We start from the raw sequence: 18,989 nt of genomic DNA on the forward strand, positions 1-18,989 counted from the left end.
CGAAGCGATTCCATTCGGCAGATTCCACGCAAGAACTTTCAGTGGGATCTGCTGGACAAATGGTCCGGATCGCATCTTCAAATGCATCAGCGGATAACCCTGTCTCCAAGGACAAGGGTGTCTCTCCTGTGGTGGTTACAGAGTGCTCATCTCCTAGAGGGCCGCAGATTCGGCATTCAGGATTGGGTCCTGGTGACCACGGATGCCAGCCTGAGAGGCTGGGGAGCAGTAACACAGGGAAGAAATTTCCAGGGCTTGTGGTCAAGCATGGAAACGTCACTTCACATAAATATCCTGGAACTAAGGGCTATTTACAATGCCCTAAGTCAGGCAAGACCTCTGCTTCAGGGTCAGTCGGTGTTGATCCAGTCGGACAACATCACGGCAGTCGCCCACGTAAACAGACAGGGCGGCACAAGAAGCAGGAGGGCAATGACGGAAGTTGCAAGGATTCTTCGCTGGGCGGAAAATCATGTGATAGCACTGTCAGCAGTGTTCATTCCGGGAGTGGATAACTGGGAAGCAGACTTCCTCAGCAGACACGATCTCCACCCGGGGGAGTGGGGACTTCACCCAGAAGTCTTCCACATGATTGTGAACCGTTGGGAAAAACCAAAGGTGGACATGATGGCGTCCCGCCTCAACAAAAAACTGGACAGATATTGCGCCAGGTCAAGGGACCCTCAGGCAATAGCTCTGGACGCTCTGGTAACACCGTGGGTGTACCGATCAGTGTATGTGTTCCCTCCTCTGCCTCTCATACCCAAGGTATTGAGAATCATAAGAAGGAGAGGAGTAAAGACTATACTCGTGGCTCCGGATTGGCCAAGAAGGACTTGGTACCCGGAACTTCAAGAGATGCTCACGGAAGACCCGTGGCCTCTACCTCTAAGAAAGGACCTGCTCCAGCAGGGACCATGTCTGTTTCAAGACTTACCGCGGCTGCGTTTGACGGCATGGCGGTTGAACACCGGATCCTGAAGGAAAAAGGCATTCCGGATGAAGTCATCCCTACCCTGATCAAAGCCAGGAAGGATGTAACTGTGCAACATTATCACCGTATTTGGCGTAAATATGTTGCGTGGTGTGAGGCCAGGAAGGCCCCTACAGAGGAATTTCAACTGGGTCGTTTCCTGCATTTCCTGCAAACAGGACTGTCTATGGGCCTAAAATTAGGGTCCATTAAGGTTCAAATTTCGGCCCTGTCAATATTCTTCCAAAAAGAACTAGCTTCAGTTCCTGAAGTTCAGACGTTTGTCAAGGGGGTACTGCATATACAGCCTCCTTTTGTGCCTCCAGTGGCACCTTGGGATCTCAATGTAGTTTTGGGATTCCTAAAATCACATTGGTTTGAACCACTCACCACTGTGGACTTAAAATATCTCACATGGAAAGTGGTAATGATGTTAGCCCTGGCTTCAGCCAGGCGTGTATCAGAATTGGCGGCTTTATCCTATAAAAGCCCTTACCTAATTTTTCATACGGATAGGGCAGAATTGAGGACTCGGCCTCAATTTCTTCCTAAGGTGGTTTCAGCATTTCACTTAAACCAGCCTATTGTGGTGCCTGCGGCTACTAGGGACTTGGAGGATTCCAAGTTGCTAGACGTAGTCAGGGCCCTGAAAATATATGTTTCCAGGACGGCTGGAGTCAGAAAATCTGACTCGCTGTTTATCCTGTATGCACCCAACAAGCTAGGTGCTCCTGCTTCTAAGCAGACGATTGCTCGTTGGATTTGTAGTACAATTCAGCTTGCACATTCTGTGGCAGGCCTGCCACAGCCAAAATCTGTAAAAGCCCATTCCACACGGAAAGTGGGCTCATCTTGGGCGGCTGCCCGAGGGGTCTCGGCTTTACAACTTTGCCGAGCAGCTACTTGGTCAGGGGCAAACACGTTTGCTAAATTCTACAAATTTGATACCCTGGCTGAGGAGGACCTGGAGTTCTCTCATTCGGTGCTGCAGAGTCATCCGCACTCTCCCGCCCGTTTGGGAGCTTTGGTATAATCCCCATGGTCCTTACGGAGTCCCCAGCATCCACTTAGGACGTTAGAGAAAATAAGAATTTACTTACCGATAATTCTATTTCTCATAGTCCGTAGTGGATGCTGGGCGCCCATCCCAAGTGCGGATTGTCTGCATTACTTGTACATAGTTATTGTTACAAAAATCGGGTTATTGTTGTTGTGAGCCATCTTTTCAGAGGCTCCTTCTGTTATCATGCTGTTAACTGGGTTCAGATCACAAGTTGTACGGTGTGATTGGTGTGGCTGGTATGAGTCTTACCCGGGATTCAAAATCCTTCCTTATTGTGTACGCTCGTCCGGGCACAGTATCCTAACTGAGGCTTGGAGGAGGGTCATAGGGGGAGGAGCCAGTGCACACCAGCTAGTCCTAAAGCCTTTACTTTGTGCCCAGTCTCCTGCGGAGCCGCTATTCCCCATGGTCCTTACGGAGTCCCCAGCATCCACTACAGACTATGAGAAATAGAATTATCTGTAAGTAAATTCTTATTTTTAGTCGCTCCAGCGTGGCCCAGACCGCATTGGTTCTCAGACCTGTAGGGTCTCTCGATAGGTCCTCTTCTACTTCCTCAACGCCCAGACCTTATCATTCAGGGCCCTTGTGTCTACCCGGACCTGGCCAGACTGGCTTTGACGGCGTGGCTCTTGAAGCTTCACTCCTGAGGGCCAAAGGATTTTCCGAGGCGGTTAGCCAAACTATGCTAAAGGCCCGCAAGCCGGCTTCTGCACGGATTTACTATAGGGTCTGGAATTCTTACGTCACCTGGTGTGCTGCTAATGCTTACAAGTTTAGTTCTTCCAGACTTCTGCCTTTTTTGCAACAAGGCCTAGATTTAGGACTTCGTCTGACCTCCCTCAATGTTCACATATCTGCGTTGTCAGTGTGGTTTCAGAGAAAAATTACGTCTATACCTGACGTTCATTCATTCACTCCGAGCGTACTGCAGATTCAGTCTCCCTATGTCCCTCCTGTGGCTCCATGGGATCTGTCTGTTGTCCTGAATGCCCTGCAAGAGTCTCCATTTGAACCTCTTGAGACGGTGGACCTTAAATGGCTCACGGCCGAGGTCCTGTTTTTACTAGCTATTGCCTCTGCTAGGAGGGTATTGGACTTAGGCGCATGTCCTGTCGTCCACCCTTTCTAATATTTCATTGTGACCGGGCAGTTCTTCGAACTCGCCCAGGTTATTTGCTTAAGGTGGTGTCATCTTTCCACCTTTAACCAAGAGATTGTGGTTCCGGCCTTCATCTCTTTTGATTTGTCCTCCAAAGAACGATCTTTGGATGTGGGAAGGGCTCTCCGTATATATGTGGAGAGGACTGCCTCCATTAGGAGGTCTGATATAATTTTTGTACTATTAAGGCCCATTCGACTCTTGGGCGGCCCGCCATGGAGCATACGCAGAATAGTTGTGCAAGGCGGCTACGTGGTCCTCAGTAAACACGTTCATTAGGTTCTATGTCTTTGATACTTCTGCCTCCCAGGATGCTTCCTTTGGACGCTGTGTTCTCATACCCACTAATGTGCATCCCCTCCCTTGAGGAACTGCTTTAGACCATCCCCGATGTATTCCCTGTGGAACACAGTGTACCCCGCTGCAGAAAAGGAGATTTATGGTAGACTTACCATAGTTAAGTCTCTTTCTGCAAGGTACACTGGGTTCCACAGGGCGCCCACCCTGACGCATTTAGCTTCTTTGGGTGTGTATGGCATTAGCCGCTGCTCCCTTCTCCTGTCGTGAGAATGTGGTTCTATGTGACTAACATCTGCCTTCTCTTTTACCTGCTACTGCATTGGACTGGTTAACTAAACGGAGCTCCAGTGCCCGGAGTCGGGGTTATAGAGGAGGCCCTGCAATGCATCCTGGGAACAGTCAAAGCTTTAGCCTGTTTGTGCCTCTGGATCAAGATCCAACTGTACATCCCGACGTATTACCTGGTGAACCCAGTGTACTGCGCAGAAAGAGATTTAACTATGGCAAGTCTACCATAAATCTCCTTTTTCTGTATTCCCCTAATGCTATCACATGGATGGTATTCACTACTTGTGTACAATAAGATATCGTACATAAAGAGGCTACACTTAGGGCTGATTCAGTAAGGATAGCAAATTCTGCTAATCAGCAGAATTTGCTATCCTTTGGATTGCATGCTGGGGGCCACCCATCGCAGGGCAAGGCCGCCCAGCATGCTGACTGGAGCTCCCTCCCCCCCCCCCCCCCCCTTCCTTGATGAAGCAGAAATTTGCGAGCGCCTCGCAATTTTTGCTTCATGATGCCTCCTTCCGGCGCAGCTTACTGCGCCCGCACGAGTTCTGGTGCTATCTTACCCATCGCGGCGGCATGCTCCTTCGGGGCAATCGTAAAAATTCTGGTTGGATCGTAATGTAATACGTGGGCACAAGATGTAACAAGTTACCTACCTGTGCTTATTGACTAAAACATATCGACTGTCTTGGATCGGCTTTAATGCGAGGTTCTTGGTAAAGCCACTTTTATAATGTCACGGACACTGGGGACCGGATTCAAATTGTCCCCCACCTCCCTCCCGCGATCGCGCCCGCCTGCAGCTATTCTAAATTTGCTGCCGACAGGCGCGACAAGTACAATTCAGCTCGCTTTTCCCCGGGGGTAGCGAGCTGAAATGAGCGTAAAGAGACCAGTCTCCAAGCACCGGCCCAGGGAAGACCCAGCAATAACCCGGGTCCAGGCTTCAATATGAACAGGGTTTTTTAAGCTGCTGTGACATAGCTCGAAACAGTGGTCAATAAGCCAGGTTGGACGTGGGTATTAGGTGTGAAAGGGGTAATAGAGACACTGGTATCTATATGAATGGCTGTATAATCAGCTTGTCTTCCCTAAGCAAAAGAGGTGATTGTTGTTTGGAAGGTGAGAAAACTAAACTGAGGCAAATTATGTAAGAATCAGGAGACCTTACAAAATTGGGAACGCCAGGTTTCTCAACTGTTACTTTATTTAGCTGCAACAGGACAGGTTTTTGAGAGATTCCTGCTTCAGCTAAATTGAATTATTTCCCTATGTCTAAGTGCTGGGGTTTTTTATTTTATTTAAATTTGCGCGGGGAGTGACAGTTGAATGGCGAAAACCTGCAGATAAATTATTGATGGTGGTCTAGTGTGTGATTGACGGAAAACTTCATGCAGTGTACATTACGGATATCCAGAGTCTGCTGTCACATTGTCACTGGGATATTGTTTAGATGTGTACTAATTTATTAATTATTTATTAATGGTTTCTTATATAGCATGGCATATTCCATTGTGCTTTTAAAATTGGAACAACAGTAAAATAACAAAACTGGGTAATAACAGATGGTCAATTCAGTTCAGCGTGATGTTGCCAATATCGGGAGTTTAGTGAAGTTTTGTCAAATTACTACTAATTCAATTCTCACTTTTAGTTGGTGATGTTGGTAAAACTCGTGACTGAACTATTCTATAATGCTTATAAGGGGCAGACCTATTCAATTAACTTTGGTTTAGGTGAGAGTTTTAATTCCTGACAATTTTATAACAAAACTTTTTTTTTTTTCCCTCTCCCCTCATCCTTAAAGGGTTGAGGGTTTGTAATTTTTTTTTCTTTTTTCTTTTTTTTTTGCTGAATTTCATTTTAAACCATCAGAAATGCCTAAAGTTTGTATATTTTTACAATCTAATGCAAGATATTCAATTATTTAGCGCCCACATGACAGAATATCACGTGTTATATTAAAAATGTTGTGGGTTGCGGCTTTGGCTAACCTACAGGGGGTTAGCATCTATGGCTAACCCTTGGGTTGGGGGTCTCGGCTATGGCTAAGCCAACCCTCTAGTGCCTAACCCCAGGGCCAAAACTAGGACTCCTGTCACCTGGGCAAGGGGGTGTAGTATGTTATTCTGGCGCTGCTAGGACTCCTGTCACCTGGGCAAGGGGGTGTAGTATGTTATTCTGGCGCTTGGGACCCCGGCGCCGGGATCCTGACCGCCGGCATGCAAGCAGCGGGGTGAGCGCAAAAGAGCCCCTTGCATGCTCGCTGCGCTCGCCACGCTGTGGGAACTCTAGGGGTGTCATGGACACCCCAAGAGGGAGAATAGTTTTCGGTATGCCGGCTGTCGGGTTTCCGGCGTCGGTATGGTGAGCTCAGGGATCCCAACAGCCGGAATATGAAATGCCTCCCGGGTAAGGTAGTGATTTCTTTTTCATCCACTAGGGGTCACTGGAGTACTCTTGGGATATGGACAGTGCGATAGCAGGGATAGGCACATTTAAATATTTAAATGTGTAACCCTCCTTCCCCCTCCATACTCCCGAGATGCCTGAGTGTTTTTGTGCCTTTACCAGGGAAGGTTGCATCCTGGGGTCATTCCAGGGTTTACTTTTTCTAAAGATTTTTTCTTTTTTCAATCACACTCCCTTCCCAGCTTATTAAGAAGCGTGGGTCCGGGAGTGTATGCTGCTGTTGTGCAGCGAAGGCTTGTCTGTGCTTGGATAGAGAAGCCCCGCCATAGACCTTCATCAGCACTAGCTGTTTCTGCAGGAGCTGGACGGAGCTTATTTATTTATTTATTTATTACCAGTTATTTATATAGCGCACACACATTCCGCAGCACTTTACAGAGAATACTTGCCCATTCACATCAGTCCCTGCCCCAGTGGAGCTTACAATCTATATTCCCTACAACATGCACGCTAGGTTTAATTTTTGTTGGGAGCCAATTAACCTACCAGTATATTTTTGGATTGTGGGAGGAAACCGGAGTACGCGGAGGAAACCCACGCAAATACGGGGAGAATATACAAACTCCGCACAGTTAGGGCCATGGTGGGAATCGAACCTATGACCTCAGTGCTGTGAGTCAGTAATGCTAACCATTACACCATCCGTACTGCCCAGCTTAGAGAGAAGCTCCATCGGAGCCTCCACATTACACTGATGTAACGAATGTGCGGTCAGCTCACGCTGCCGCTGCTCCGTTGGGCCTGTTTGTTGCTGTGATGGTGGGGCAGTCAGCTCCTGCTGCCGCCCAACCATGCGTGAGGAAACAATTGTCTTTACAGGAGAAATCTGCTAGTGTGGATGGTATCTGCACCCCACTCCCAGCCTCAGTCAGATCACTCTGCCGCCACTGGGCGCCGTCACGCTGCACTGCTTCCTCTCCCAGCAGCGCGGCTCCCAGGTCACTGCCGCCGCTGGACGCCACATCACGCTGCACACATCCCCCGCTTCCTGGAATCCAGTTGCGGCTCCCAGCAGCGGCCAGACCCCGGCTCCCGGCAGCACGGCTCCCAGGGTGGTCAGATCACAGTGCCGCCGCTGGGCGCCATCACGCTCCATACTACTGGACCGCCTCACCCGCTCCCATCGGCGGTCGGATCACACTACCACCGCTGGGCGCCGTCGCGCTGCACAGCTCCCCCCGCTCAGCAGCTTCCAGCAGCGGTAAGAGCAAGAAGCTGCCACCGCTGAGCGTTCGTCACTGGATACAGGCACTGGATACAGGAATTGTACAGCGGGGCGGGGGGGGGGGGGGGGTGAGAGAGACATGAGCTAGCCTGGGCAGGATGGGGCTGTGGCTCAAATGCACTGTTTTCACAGATGGCAGAGAAGTCATGGCGATCCCTGTCCAGCGAGTCCCTAGATATAAGGGGTGGTGGACATGGCTCAAAGGGGCATAGCAGGCTATTAAGCCTAAGTTATCAGTGGTTTCTAGGGTACATATTATATATATATATATATATATATATATATATATATATATAATAATAAAAAAACACAAAGGAAAAGCATATGCTGGGACGCCATTTTCATTCTACTTCCTGCATCTTCCTACAAAAATAGAGGGTAGGTCCTACAATACTCGGCCACTGGAGGGGGCAGGGGTGTTTAGTAGGAATTTCAGTGCAGGACATATAGTGTGTACCTGGGTGCATTTCTAGCTTATACACACTTCAGTTATTTTTTATTTTAACCGACAGGAATTGTTTCACTGTATTACTGCCTTTGGAATAATGACTGGAAACGCTAGTGCATACAGCAGCTTGTCTCCGATAACTGTGATGTGTTACGTGACAGTGTGTTTTGCTAATACGTGTCCAATAAGGACCCCTGGCCTGTTCCTCCTTGGCTGCTGATGGCATACGTAAGGATTACTTTGCTGTCAGAGTTGTCCGCTCCATGGTCAGAACGTGGGGCAGCTAGGTCTGATTTCAGTATAATGCCGTCTGAGCAGGCATATCTGCCGATTCTTGCCAGACCTAATATTTCACAAAGTGAAGTTTAATTTGCTAAGGGCAAAAGGGTGACTGTGCCTAGGCCATTTCTGTCCACCTACCCTTTCCCACAGGTTATGACATAAATGAAAAATACCACAGGGATTCTTCAGTGCCAAGCCTTTCAAAGAAGTCACCTATTCCAGTCCCAGCTGCAAAGACACTTAGAGCCGTCGGAGCGTAAGCTGGAGGACTTGCTAAAATCCATTTATACAGCAGCAGACTCTTGCTTAGACCTGCTTTAGTTGGAGGTTGGGTTAACACGGCGGTAATTGCATAGTCCATACAATTCAGGTTAGACCCACAACAGGGTCTTTCCTTAGACCAGCTTATACTGCTACCCAGTCACATTTGTGAATCGCCACAGTATTTGCGTATGGCATCTCTGAATGTCGCACGAGTTAGTTATTGATTGTTCTGCTTCTATAGTTGCGGGCCGCCATGTGCTTTGGTGGCCGTCTTGGCATGCCGAGGCCGATTCCAAGCAACGAGTACAGGAGCTGCCTTACACTGGCGTTATGTTATCTGGTCCTTAATTGGACACATCGATTTCTCAGGCCACTGGCGGACAATCTGTGTTCCTACCGTTGCCACATCAGGTCCATAAAGGCAGTACCCTGGACCAGCGTTCAGATCTTTTTAGATCTCAGTCCTTTCGAGGCCGTGCTCCAGACACAACCATACAGAGTAGACGTGGTAGAGGACATGATTTTCAACTACCCACAAACCGTTGTCATAAAACAGTCAGCTGACAAATGACGGGCTGCAAGCCCATCTACGATCTTGCGTTGTGGGAGCACGCCTTCAATCTTGTCACTTGGCGTGGACATCCACAGATGGGTGGGTGGATCTGCATTTTAGTGTTCAAAGGTTACAAAATAAGAGTTCGGTGTCTACCACTGATGCGGTTTTTCAAGACTGGTCTGCCTGTGTCGGCAGACAAGAAGCAGCTCTGCAGACCGCTATCCAGTCTCTAGTAGATTCAGCAGGTACCGGTACACAAACAGGGTCAAGGTTTTCTTCATATCTTTTTCAAAGTACCAAAGCTGGACGACTTGGTCACACCGATATGGAACCTAAAGGGGCTCAATCAGTACGTCACTTACTACAGATTCGAGATGGAATCCCTGCGGTCAGTGATTGCAGGTTTAGAACCACAGGAATTCATCATTTCGCTGGATCTCAGATATGCGTACTTACAGATTCCAATTTGGCCGCTGCATCAGGCGTACTTAAGGTTTGCAGTACAACAAACCCATTGTCTGTTTCAGACACTACCGTTTGGCCTCTTATTAGTGCCTTGGGTATTCACAAAGGTGATGTTTGTGATGATTACTCAGATCAGGTCTCTGGCAGTGGTAAAGTTCGGTATTTAGACGGCCTTTTCTTCAAGTCTTCATCTCAACAAATACTCCTTCAAGATGCCTTACTAGTTACAGGGTGCTAGTTCAGCATGGTTGGATTGTCGACTTCAGTAAATCAAACCTGGTTCCGTCTCAACAGATTTAATTTCTATAAATGCTTCTGCATACGATAGATTAATGAATTTACCTGCCAGAGGAGAAAGCACTAAGTATTCCTCATCTGGTACAGTAAGTGCTGAGGCCACGGACAGTCTCGGTACACTTGTGCATTCGACTGTTAGGAACAATGTGAACGTCTTTCCAAGCACTCCAGTTTGGAATATATTACTCGCGTCCTTTTCCTCTAGATCTTCTCGCAGAGTGGTCAGACTCTCATCTACAACTTCATCAGATGTTGTGGAGGTATAAAACGGCCAGAGTATCCTTACTCTGGTGGCTCCACATACAAATTCTCACCAAGTAAAAAAAAAGGGATTCTGTAATTGGATTATGCTGACAACGGATGCAAGTCTCAGATGTTAAGGAGCGGTAGTCCTACATTGTCAGCTTCAGGGTCTGTGGTGAGACCAAGGAAGATTACTGTCAATAAATGTCCTAGAACTCAGGGGAATTTACAACGCGCTGCGACAGGCAGTTCAAATACTCCAGTCTTAGACTGTTCAGGTTCAGTCAGAGAACGCGACGCCAGTTGCATACATCAAGAAACAAGTAGGGACTCGTAGTTGCATGACCTTGCGAGAAGTTGCTTGAATCTAGAATTGGGCCGAGCATCGCCAAGTGATATTGTCGGCAGTGTTCATTCCAGGAGTGGACAACTGGGAAGCAATGCTCTGGTTTCTCTTCAGAACGAACATATATTTTGCCTTTTACTAAAGGTTTCTGTGAATAGTAGAAAAACTAAGTTTTGTCTCAATTATGCATGCCCCAGCTTAATGGGGTTACATTATCTCAGTCAGGATTTTCATCCAGGAGAATGGGGTTTACATCCACAAGTTTTCCAGATGTTAGTCCAGCGGTGGGGTTGCCCACTGGTGGATGTAATGGCATCTCGCCAAAATCATCAGACACCCAAGTATGTGGTCAGAACAAGAGATACAAAGGCAGTGGCAGTGAATGCTCTCACAATAGCATGGCTGTACAGCCTCGTGTATCTATTTCCAACCATTTCCGCTACTTCCTCGGTTGCTAAAGCAGATCAAAAGAGAGTCCACGACTGTCATACTAGTGGCGTCTCATTGGCCTCGGAGAGCGTGATTCTCGGATTTCCAAGGTCTACTCGCAGGCAATCCGTGCCCGCTTCCGCTAAGTCCGGACCTACTACAACAGGGTCCGTTCCTTTACCCCGATTTAGTGCGACTGCGTTTGACGGGGTGGCTGTTGAAACCGCTCTCTTAAGACGAGTCGGTTATACCAACTATAATACGTGCTAGGAAGCCAGTTCCAGCAGCTCATTATCACAGGATTTGGTGAGTTTATATAGGTTGGTGTGAAGCTCCGAAGTTTCTGACATCTTCTTTCAAGTTATCCCGTCTTTTGTTATTTTTACAGACGGGCTAGATCATAGGTCTGCAAACTCGGTCCTCATTACCTCACACAGTGCATGTTTTGCAGATAACCCAGCAGTTGCACAGGTGTATTAATTACTCACAGACACATTTTAAAAGGTCCGCAGGTGAAGTTAATTATTTCACTTGTGATTCTGTGAGGAGACCTGCAAAACATGCACTGTGTGGGGTAATGAGGACCGAGTTTGCAGACCTATGGGCTAGATGGAGGACTACGTTTAGCTACACTAAAAGTGCAGGTGTCTGCCTTGTCAATTTTCTTTCAAAGGCGTTTGGCCTCTTTTGCCAACAGTTCACACTTTCCTGCAAGGTGTCCTAGAGTTCAACCTCCATTTATACCACCTACAGCGCCTGGGACTTGAATCTAGTTTTAGATTTTTTTTTTGCAGTCTTCAATTTTTGAACCCTTACAGCAGGTGGATGTTAAGTTGCTAACTTGGAAAACAGTGTTTCGCCTTAGCTTAGGCAAGGCGTGTTTCAGAATTGGGCGTCTTGTCAGGCAAGCCACCGTATCTGGTGTTTCATGATGATTGAGCGATACTTCGGACGAATTCCGCTTTTCTACCAAAGGTAGTATCTTCTTTTCACATCAATCAACCAATCGTAGTTTCTGTTTCTTCAGAAGTTTCAGGAACTCCAGCTACTTTGGATGTGGCACTTCACGTTTATGTAGCCTGACCAACAGTACGTCAAACAGATACATTGTTTGTTCTCTATGATGCAGTCAAAATAGGTTGGACAGCTTCCAAGCAGACCCAGATGAATAAGGCTGGCCATTTGTCAAGCTTACTTTCATGCTAGTCTACAACCGCCTGCATCCGTTTCAGCACATTCCACACATTCTGTGTGAACGTCATGGGCAGGAGGTCGTGGAGCTTCTACGACGCAACTTTCTTGTGCGGCTACATGGACATCCGTGCACACATTTGTGCGCTTTTACAAATGTGATACGTTTGCGGCATCAGCATCGTGCTTTGGCCGTCTAGTGTTACAGGTGCCAAACAACTCTCCCGCCCAAGGGAGAAACTTTGGTACGTCCCAAGAATACTCCAGTAACCACTAGTGGATGAAAAAGAAAATAGGATTTTGGTACTTAACAGATAAATCCTTTTCTTTGAATCCACAGGGGGCACTGGACGCCCGCCCAGAGCAGTTTCACCTGGCTTGTGGTAAGTTCAGTAGATCTTATGGTAACACAATCTCACCGACTTGTTCAAATGTTAAGGTGATTGTTATCTATTGTCGTGTGAACTTCTAGTTGTCCGTTATGTTATAATGTTATATGTAATTCTCTATTGTTCATCCTCTTTCGCTCCTGTTCGGCTCAGCAAAAAAAAAAAACACTGAGGCATCTGGGGAGTATGGAGGGGGAATCCCTGCTATCGCACCATCCATATCCCAAGAGTACTCCAGTGCCCCGTGTGGATTCAAAGAAAAGGATTTATCTGGTAAGTACCAAAATCCTATTTTGTCTCCCCTGCCAAAAAAAAAGAAAGAGTGGAGGGGTGGGGGTCCGGATAGAGAGAGAGAGTGGTGGGAAGAGATATACAGGTGGAGATGAGAGAGAAAAGATGGGAAGATAGATGGTAGAGAGAAAGGGGGGGGGGGACAGAGGGAAAGGGAATGGGAAGATGGAGAGTAGAGGGGTAGAGAGGATGGAAAGAGTGAGAGAGACAGAGAGGGAAGGGAGTTTAAGGGGAAGGGGAGAGAGGGGGGAGGCAGAGAAAAGACCGATAAAGACGTGTCCCTGCCCTGGGATGCAGGCGGTTGGAGATCGCTAACCTTGGAGCCAGGTTCCAGAAACTGCAGCTGGTTAGGTCCAGTGGGAGATCCCAGCAGGCAGTAGAGGAGAGGCGCCACCCGGACAAGATGGCGGCAGGCCGATTGTCCTGGTTCTACTACAGCCCCGGCTGTAGGAGACGAGCAGGAGAGGGACCAGAGAGCAGCATTTGTTAGGAGGGTGTATATGAGCAGCGTTCACTACAGCCTCCGCTGGATGCGACAAGTGGCACGGAGCAATGGCTAAAGATGAACGGTTGTGCAGGCAGGGGACCAGAGCCGCTGGTACAGCTATGGTGAATGGCGGGGCAGGGGGCTCTCTAGCCAAACTATGCGGAGCCCAGACAATGGTAGGCTGGACTCCAGGGAGAGCCCCGCAGAAACATCTGTGACGGGAGCACCTAAGCGTCAATGGAGCGGCAAGTGGAGGGACCCGGGCAGAGGTCTCAGCACCTCCTCAAATTCGGTGTTCGGGTCACGTGCCCCCCTCGCTTCTTTCTCTCCCCCCTCCCCCCCCCCCAGTTGTGCACATGCTAACCCTAACCCTCCATACTGCATAACCCTATCCCCCCAAGCTCCCGCAGCTATTATATTTAGCGCTAGTAGAAATTCTACATAACTAATGCTGTTTTGAGCCGCGGCGCATACAGCATCGCGGCAGGGAAGTTATGTCAAAGAATGTTGGTTCTCCCAAAAAACTGCAGGTTTAAGTTGCGAGAACCAGCGTTCTCCGACTTATAGTGCGCTGAATTGATTAGCTGTGGGAACCCTCTCTTGGCACTATTCAATCCGCGCTGAATTGAATTGACCCCATAGAAACACAATTTACTTAATTTAATATTTTTCTCTAACGTCCTAGTGGATGCTGGGGACTCCGTAAGGACCATGGGGAATAGACGGGCTCCGCAGGAGACAGGGCACTTTAAGAAAGAATTAGGATACTGGTGTGCACTGGCTCCTCCCTCTGTCCCTCCTCCAGACCTCAGTTTAATCTGTGCCCGGACGAGCTGGGTGCACCTTAGTGAGCTCTCCTGAGCTTGCTAAAAAGAAAGTATTTTGTTAGGATTTTTTATTTTCAGAGAGATCTGCTGGCAACAGACACTCTGCTACGTGGGACTGAGGGGAGAGAAGCAGCCCTACTCACTAGAAGATAGGTCCTGCTTCTTAGGCTACTGGACACCATTAGCTCCAGAGGGATCGTACACAGGAACGCACCCTTGGTCGTCCGATCCCGGAGCCGCTCCGCCGTCCCCCTCGCAGAGCCAGAATACAGAAGCCGGCGTGAGAAGCAAGAAGACTTCGAAATCGGCTGCAGAAGACTCCAGTCTTCATATGAGGTAGCGCACAGCACTGCAGCTGTGCGCCATTGCTCCCACACTAAACCCACACACTCTGGTCACTGTAGGGTGCAGGGGGGGGGGGGCGCCCTGGGCAGCAATTGGGAACCTCTTGGCAAAAAGCAGCATATATACAGTTGGGCACTGTATATATGCATGAGCCCCCGCCATTATTTTACACACACAACGCGGGACAGAAGGCCGCCGCTGAGGGGGCGGGGCTTCTTCCTCAGCACTCACCAGCGCCATTTTCTCTCCACAGCTCCGCTGAGAGGAAGCTCCCCTGCAGAATCACGGTAGAAAGAGGGTAAAAAGGGAGGGGGGGCACATAAATTTGGCGCAAAAACAGTTATATACAGCAGCTACTGGGTTAACACTAAGTTACTGTGTGATTCCTGGGTCATATAGCGCTGGGGTGTGTGCTGGCACACTCTCTCTCTGCCTCTCCAAAAGGCCTTGTGGGGGAACAGTCTTCAAATAGAGCATCCCCTGAGTGTGTGGTGTGTCGGTACGCTTGTGTCGGCATGTTTGACGAGGAAGGCTATGTGGAAACAGAGCGGGTACAAATGAATGTGGGGTCGCCGCCGACACCCGATTGGATGGATATGTGGAAGGTTTTAAATGATAATGTTAATTCCTTGCATAAAAGGTTGGATAAAGCTGAAGCCTTGGGACAGTCAGGGTCTCAACCCATGCCTGATCCTACAGCGCAGAGGCCGTCAGGGTCTCAGAAGCGCCCACTATCCCAAATTGTTGACACAGATATCGACACGGATTCTGACTCCAGTGTCGATGGCGATGATGCAAAGTTGCAGCCTAAAATGGCTAAAGCCATCCGCTACATGATTATAGCAATGAAAGGTGTGTTACACATCACAGAGGAAACCCCAGTCACTGACAAGAGGGTTTATATGTATGGGGGGAAAAGGCAAGAGGTGACCTTTCCCCCTTCACATGAGTTAAATGAGTTATGTGAAAAGGCTTGGGAATCTCCAGATAGAAAACTGCAGATTTCCAAACGGATGCTTATGGCGTATCCTTTCCCGCCAACGGACAGGTTACGCTGGGAATCCTCCCCTAGGGTAGACAAAGCGTTAACACGCTTATCCAAGAGGGTAGCCCTGCCATCACAGGATACGGCCACCCTAAAAGATGCTGCGGATAGACACATTCAGGTACCCTACTAAGGCCGGCAATTGCGTCGGCCTGGATGTGTAGTGCTGTAGCAGCATGGACAGATACCTTATCTGAGGAACTTGATACCTTGGACAAGGATACTATAGTACTGACCCTGGGGCATATAAAAGACGCTGTCCTATATATGAGAGATGCCCAAAGAGACATTAGCCTACTGGGCTCTAGAATAAATGCAATGTCGATTTCTGCCAGAACGGTCCTGTGGACTCGGCAATGGACAGGCGATGCCGACTCAAAAAGGCACATGGAGGTTTTACCTTACAAGGGTGAGGAATTGTTTGGGGACGGTCTCTCGGACCTGGTCTCCACAGCTACGGCTGGAAAGTCAAATTTTTTGCCATATATTCCCTCACAACCTAAGAAAGCACCGTATTACCAAATGCAGGCCTTTCGATCACAAAAGGGCAAGAAAGTCCGAGGTGCGTCCTTTCTTGCCAGAGGCAGGGGTAGAGGAAAGAAGCTGCACAATACAGCTTGTTCCCAGGAACAGAAGTCCTCCCCGGCTTCCACTAAATCCACCGCATGACGCTGGGGCTTCACAGGCGGAGCCAGGCCCAGTGGGGGCGCGTCTCCGAAATTTCAGCCACAAGTGGGTTCACTCACAGGTGGATCCCTTGGCTATAGAGATTGTGTCTCAGGGATGCAAGCTGGAATTCGAAGTGATGCCCCCTCACCGTTACCTCAAATCGGCCCTGCCAGCTTCCCCCATAGAGAGGGAAATAGTGTTAGCTGCAATTCACAAATTGTATCTCCAGCAGGTGGTGGCAAAGGTTCCCCTCCTTCGACAGGGAAGGGGTTACTATTCGACAATGTTTGTGGTACCGAAACCGGACGGTTTGGTCAGACCCATATTGAATTTAAAATCCCTGAACATATACCTGAAAAGGTTCAAGTTCAAGATGGAATCGCTCAGAGCGGTCATCGCAAGCCTGGAGGAGGGGGATTTTATGGTGTCTCTGGACATCAAGGATGCTTACCTTCATGTCCCCATTTATCCACCTCATCAGGAGTACCTCAGATTTGTGGTACAGGATTGTCATTACCAATTCCAGACGTTGCCGTTTGGTCTGTCCACGGCACCGAGAATATTTACCAAGGTAATGGCAGAAATGATGGTGCTCCTGCGAAAGCAAGGAGTCACAATTATCCCAAACTTGGACGATCTCCTCATAAAGGCGAGGTCCAGAGAACAGTTGCTGACCAGCGTAGCACGCTCTCGGGAAGTGTTACAACAGCACGGCTGGATTCTGAATATTCCAAAGTCGCAGCTGATTCCTACGACGCGTCTGCCCTTCCTGGGCATGATTCTGGACACAGACCAGAAGAAGGTTTTTCTCCCGACGGAGAAGGCTCAGGAACTCATGACACTGGTCAGAGACCTCTTAAAACCAAAACAGGTGTCGGTGCATCACTGCACGCGAGTCCTGGGAAAGATGGTGGCGTCATACAAGGCCATTCCCTTCGGCAGGTTCCATGCGATGTCCTTTCAAGGGGATCTGTTGGACAAGTGGTCCGGATCGCATCTACAGATGCATCGGCTGATCACCCTGTCCCCCAGGGCCAGGGTGTCTCTTCTGTGGTGGCTGCAGAGTGCTCACCTTCTCGAGGACCGCAGATTCGGCATTCAGGACTGGGTCCTGGTGACCACGGATGCAAGCCTCCGAGGGTGGGGGGCAGTCACACAGGGAAGAAATTTCCAGGGTCTGTGGTCAAGTCAGGAGACTTGCCTTCACATCAGCATCCTGGAACTAAGGGCCATATACAACGCCCTAAGTCAAGCGGAGACCCTGCTTCGCAACCAATCGGTGCTGATTCAGTCAGACAACTTCACCGCAGTGGCTTATGTAAACCGCCAAGGCGGCACAAGGAGCAGGGTGGCGATGGCGGAAGCTACCAGAATTCTTCGATGGGCGGAGAATCACGTACGAGCACTGTCAGCAGTGTTCATTCCGGGAGTGGACAACTGGGAAGCAGACTTCCTCAGCAGGCACGACTTCCACCCGGGAGAGTGGGGACTTCATCAGGAAGTCTTCACGCAGATTGCAAGGCGATGGGACCTGCCACAGGTGGACATGATGGCATCCCGCCTCAACAAAAAGCTACAGAGGTATTGCGCCAGGTCAAGAGACCCTCAGGCAAGGAATGCCCCTACAGAGGAATTCCAGCTGGGCCGTTTCCTTCACTTCCTACAGTCGGGAGTGACTTTGGGCCTAAAATTGGGGTCCATTAAGGTCCAGATTTCGGCCCTATCCATTTTCTTTCAAAAAGAATTGGCTTCTCTTCCTGAAGTTCAGACGTTTGTAAAGGGAGTGCTGCATATTCAGCCCCCGTTTGTGCCTCCAGTGGCACCTTGGTATTTTAACGTGGTGTTGAGTTTCCTGAAATCACACTGGTTTGAGCCACTTAAAACCGTGGAGTTAAAATATCTCACGTGGAAGGTGGTCATGCTATTAGCCTTGGCTTCGGCTAGGCGTGTGTCAGAATTGGCGGCTTTGTCACATAAAAGCCCCTATCTGGTTTTACATATGGACAGGGCAGAACTGCGGACTCGTCCGCAATTTCTGCCAAAAGTGGTGTCATCTTTTCATATGAACCAACCTATTGTGGTGCCTGTGGCTACTCGTGACTTGGAGGATTCCGAGTTACTAGATGTAGTCAGGGCTTTGAAGGTTTATGTAGCCAGAACGGCTAGAGTCAGGAAAACTGAGTCACTGTTTATCCTGTATGCATCCAACAAGCTGGGTGCTCCTGCTTCAAAGCAAACTGTTGCTCGCTGGATCTGTAACACGATTTAGCAGGCTCATTCTGCGGCTGGATTGCCGCTTCCAAACTCAGTAAAAGCCAACTCCACAAGGAAGGTGGGCTCTTCTTGGGCGGCTGCCCGAGGGGTCTCGGCATTACAGCTTTGCCGAGCGGCTACTTGGTCAGGTTCAAACACTTTTGCAAAGTTCTACAAGTTTGATACCCTGGCTGAGGAGGACCTGGAGCAGAGCCGGCCATAGGCATAGGCAAACTAGGCAATTGCCTAGGGCATTTGATATGCCTATGGGCATCAGCAGCTTCTACTGAATACAATGATATGCGGCATGCCTATATTCTGTGTGTAGCATTTCATATGCAGATACAGCCACAGTCTCACACAGTATATAGGCATGCTGCATATCATTTTAATCAGCAGAAGCTGCTTGTGCACACTAGCCACATAGCAATGCAAATATGATGCATTTTCATAAAAAAGGTGTGCCCGATGTTAGCATTGAGGCAATATTTATGAGGACACATCCATACCTCCCAACATGACCCTCTCCAGGAGAGACAGAATGCTCTGCTCCTGCACTTCCCTCTTGATGTTTGATTGCCGTCACCTGTGGGGAAACACCTTTCTTATCCATTTACCTGTTCAACACAGGTGCCGGCAATCATAAATTGAGAGGGAAGTCCAGGAGCAGAGCATT

At 48.8% G+C, this 18,989-nt stretch overlaps 1 protein-coding gene and 1 non-coding gene across 9 annotated transcripts in view; both read left to right on the plus strand.

Moving 5' to 3' along the window:
• The window catches only part of SON (SON DNA and RNA binding protein), a 331,417-nt gene that overhangs the window by 235,022 nt on the left and 77,406 nt on the right, over positions 1 to 18,989 (plus strand). The gene's annotated exons all lie outside the window — the stretch shown is intronic.
• Positions 10,482 to 10,596, plus strand: LOC135054169 (U5 spliceosomal RNA). The gene has a single exon (XR_010243406.1). It is a non-coding gene; the product is annotated as a U5 spliceosomal RNA (small nuclear RNA).

Source organism: Pseudophryne corroboree, chromosome 2 (assembly GCF_028390025.1).
Source record: "Pseudophryne corroboree isolate aPseCor3 chromosome 2, aPseCor3.hap2, whole genome shotgun sequence".
Lineage (NCBI taxonomy): Eukaryota > Metazoa > Chordata > Amphibia > Anura > Myobatrachidae > Pseudophryne > Pseudophryne corroboree.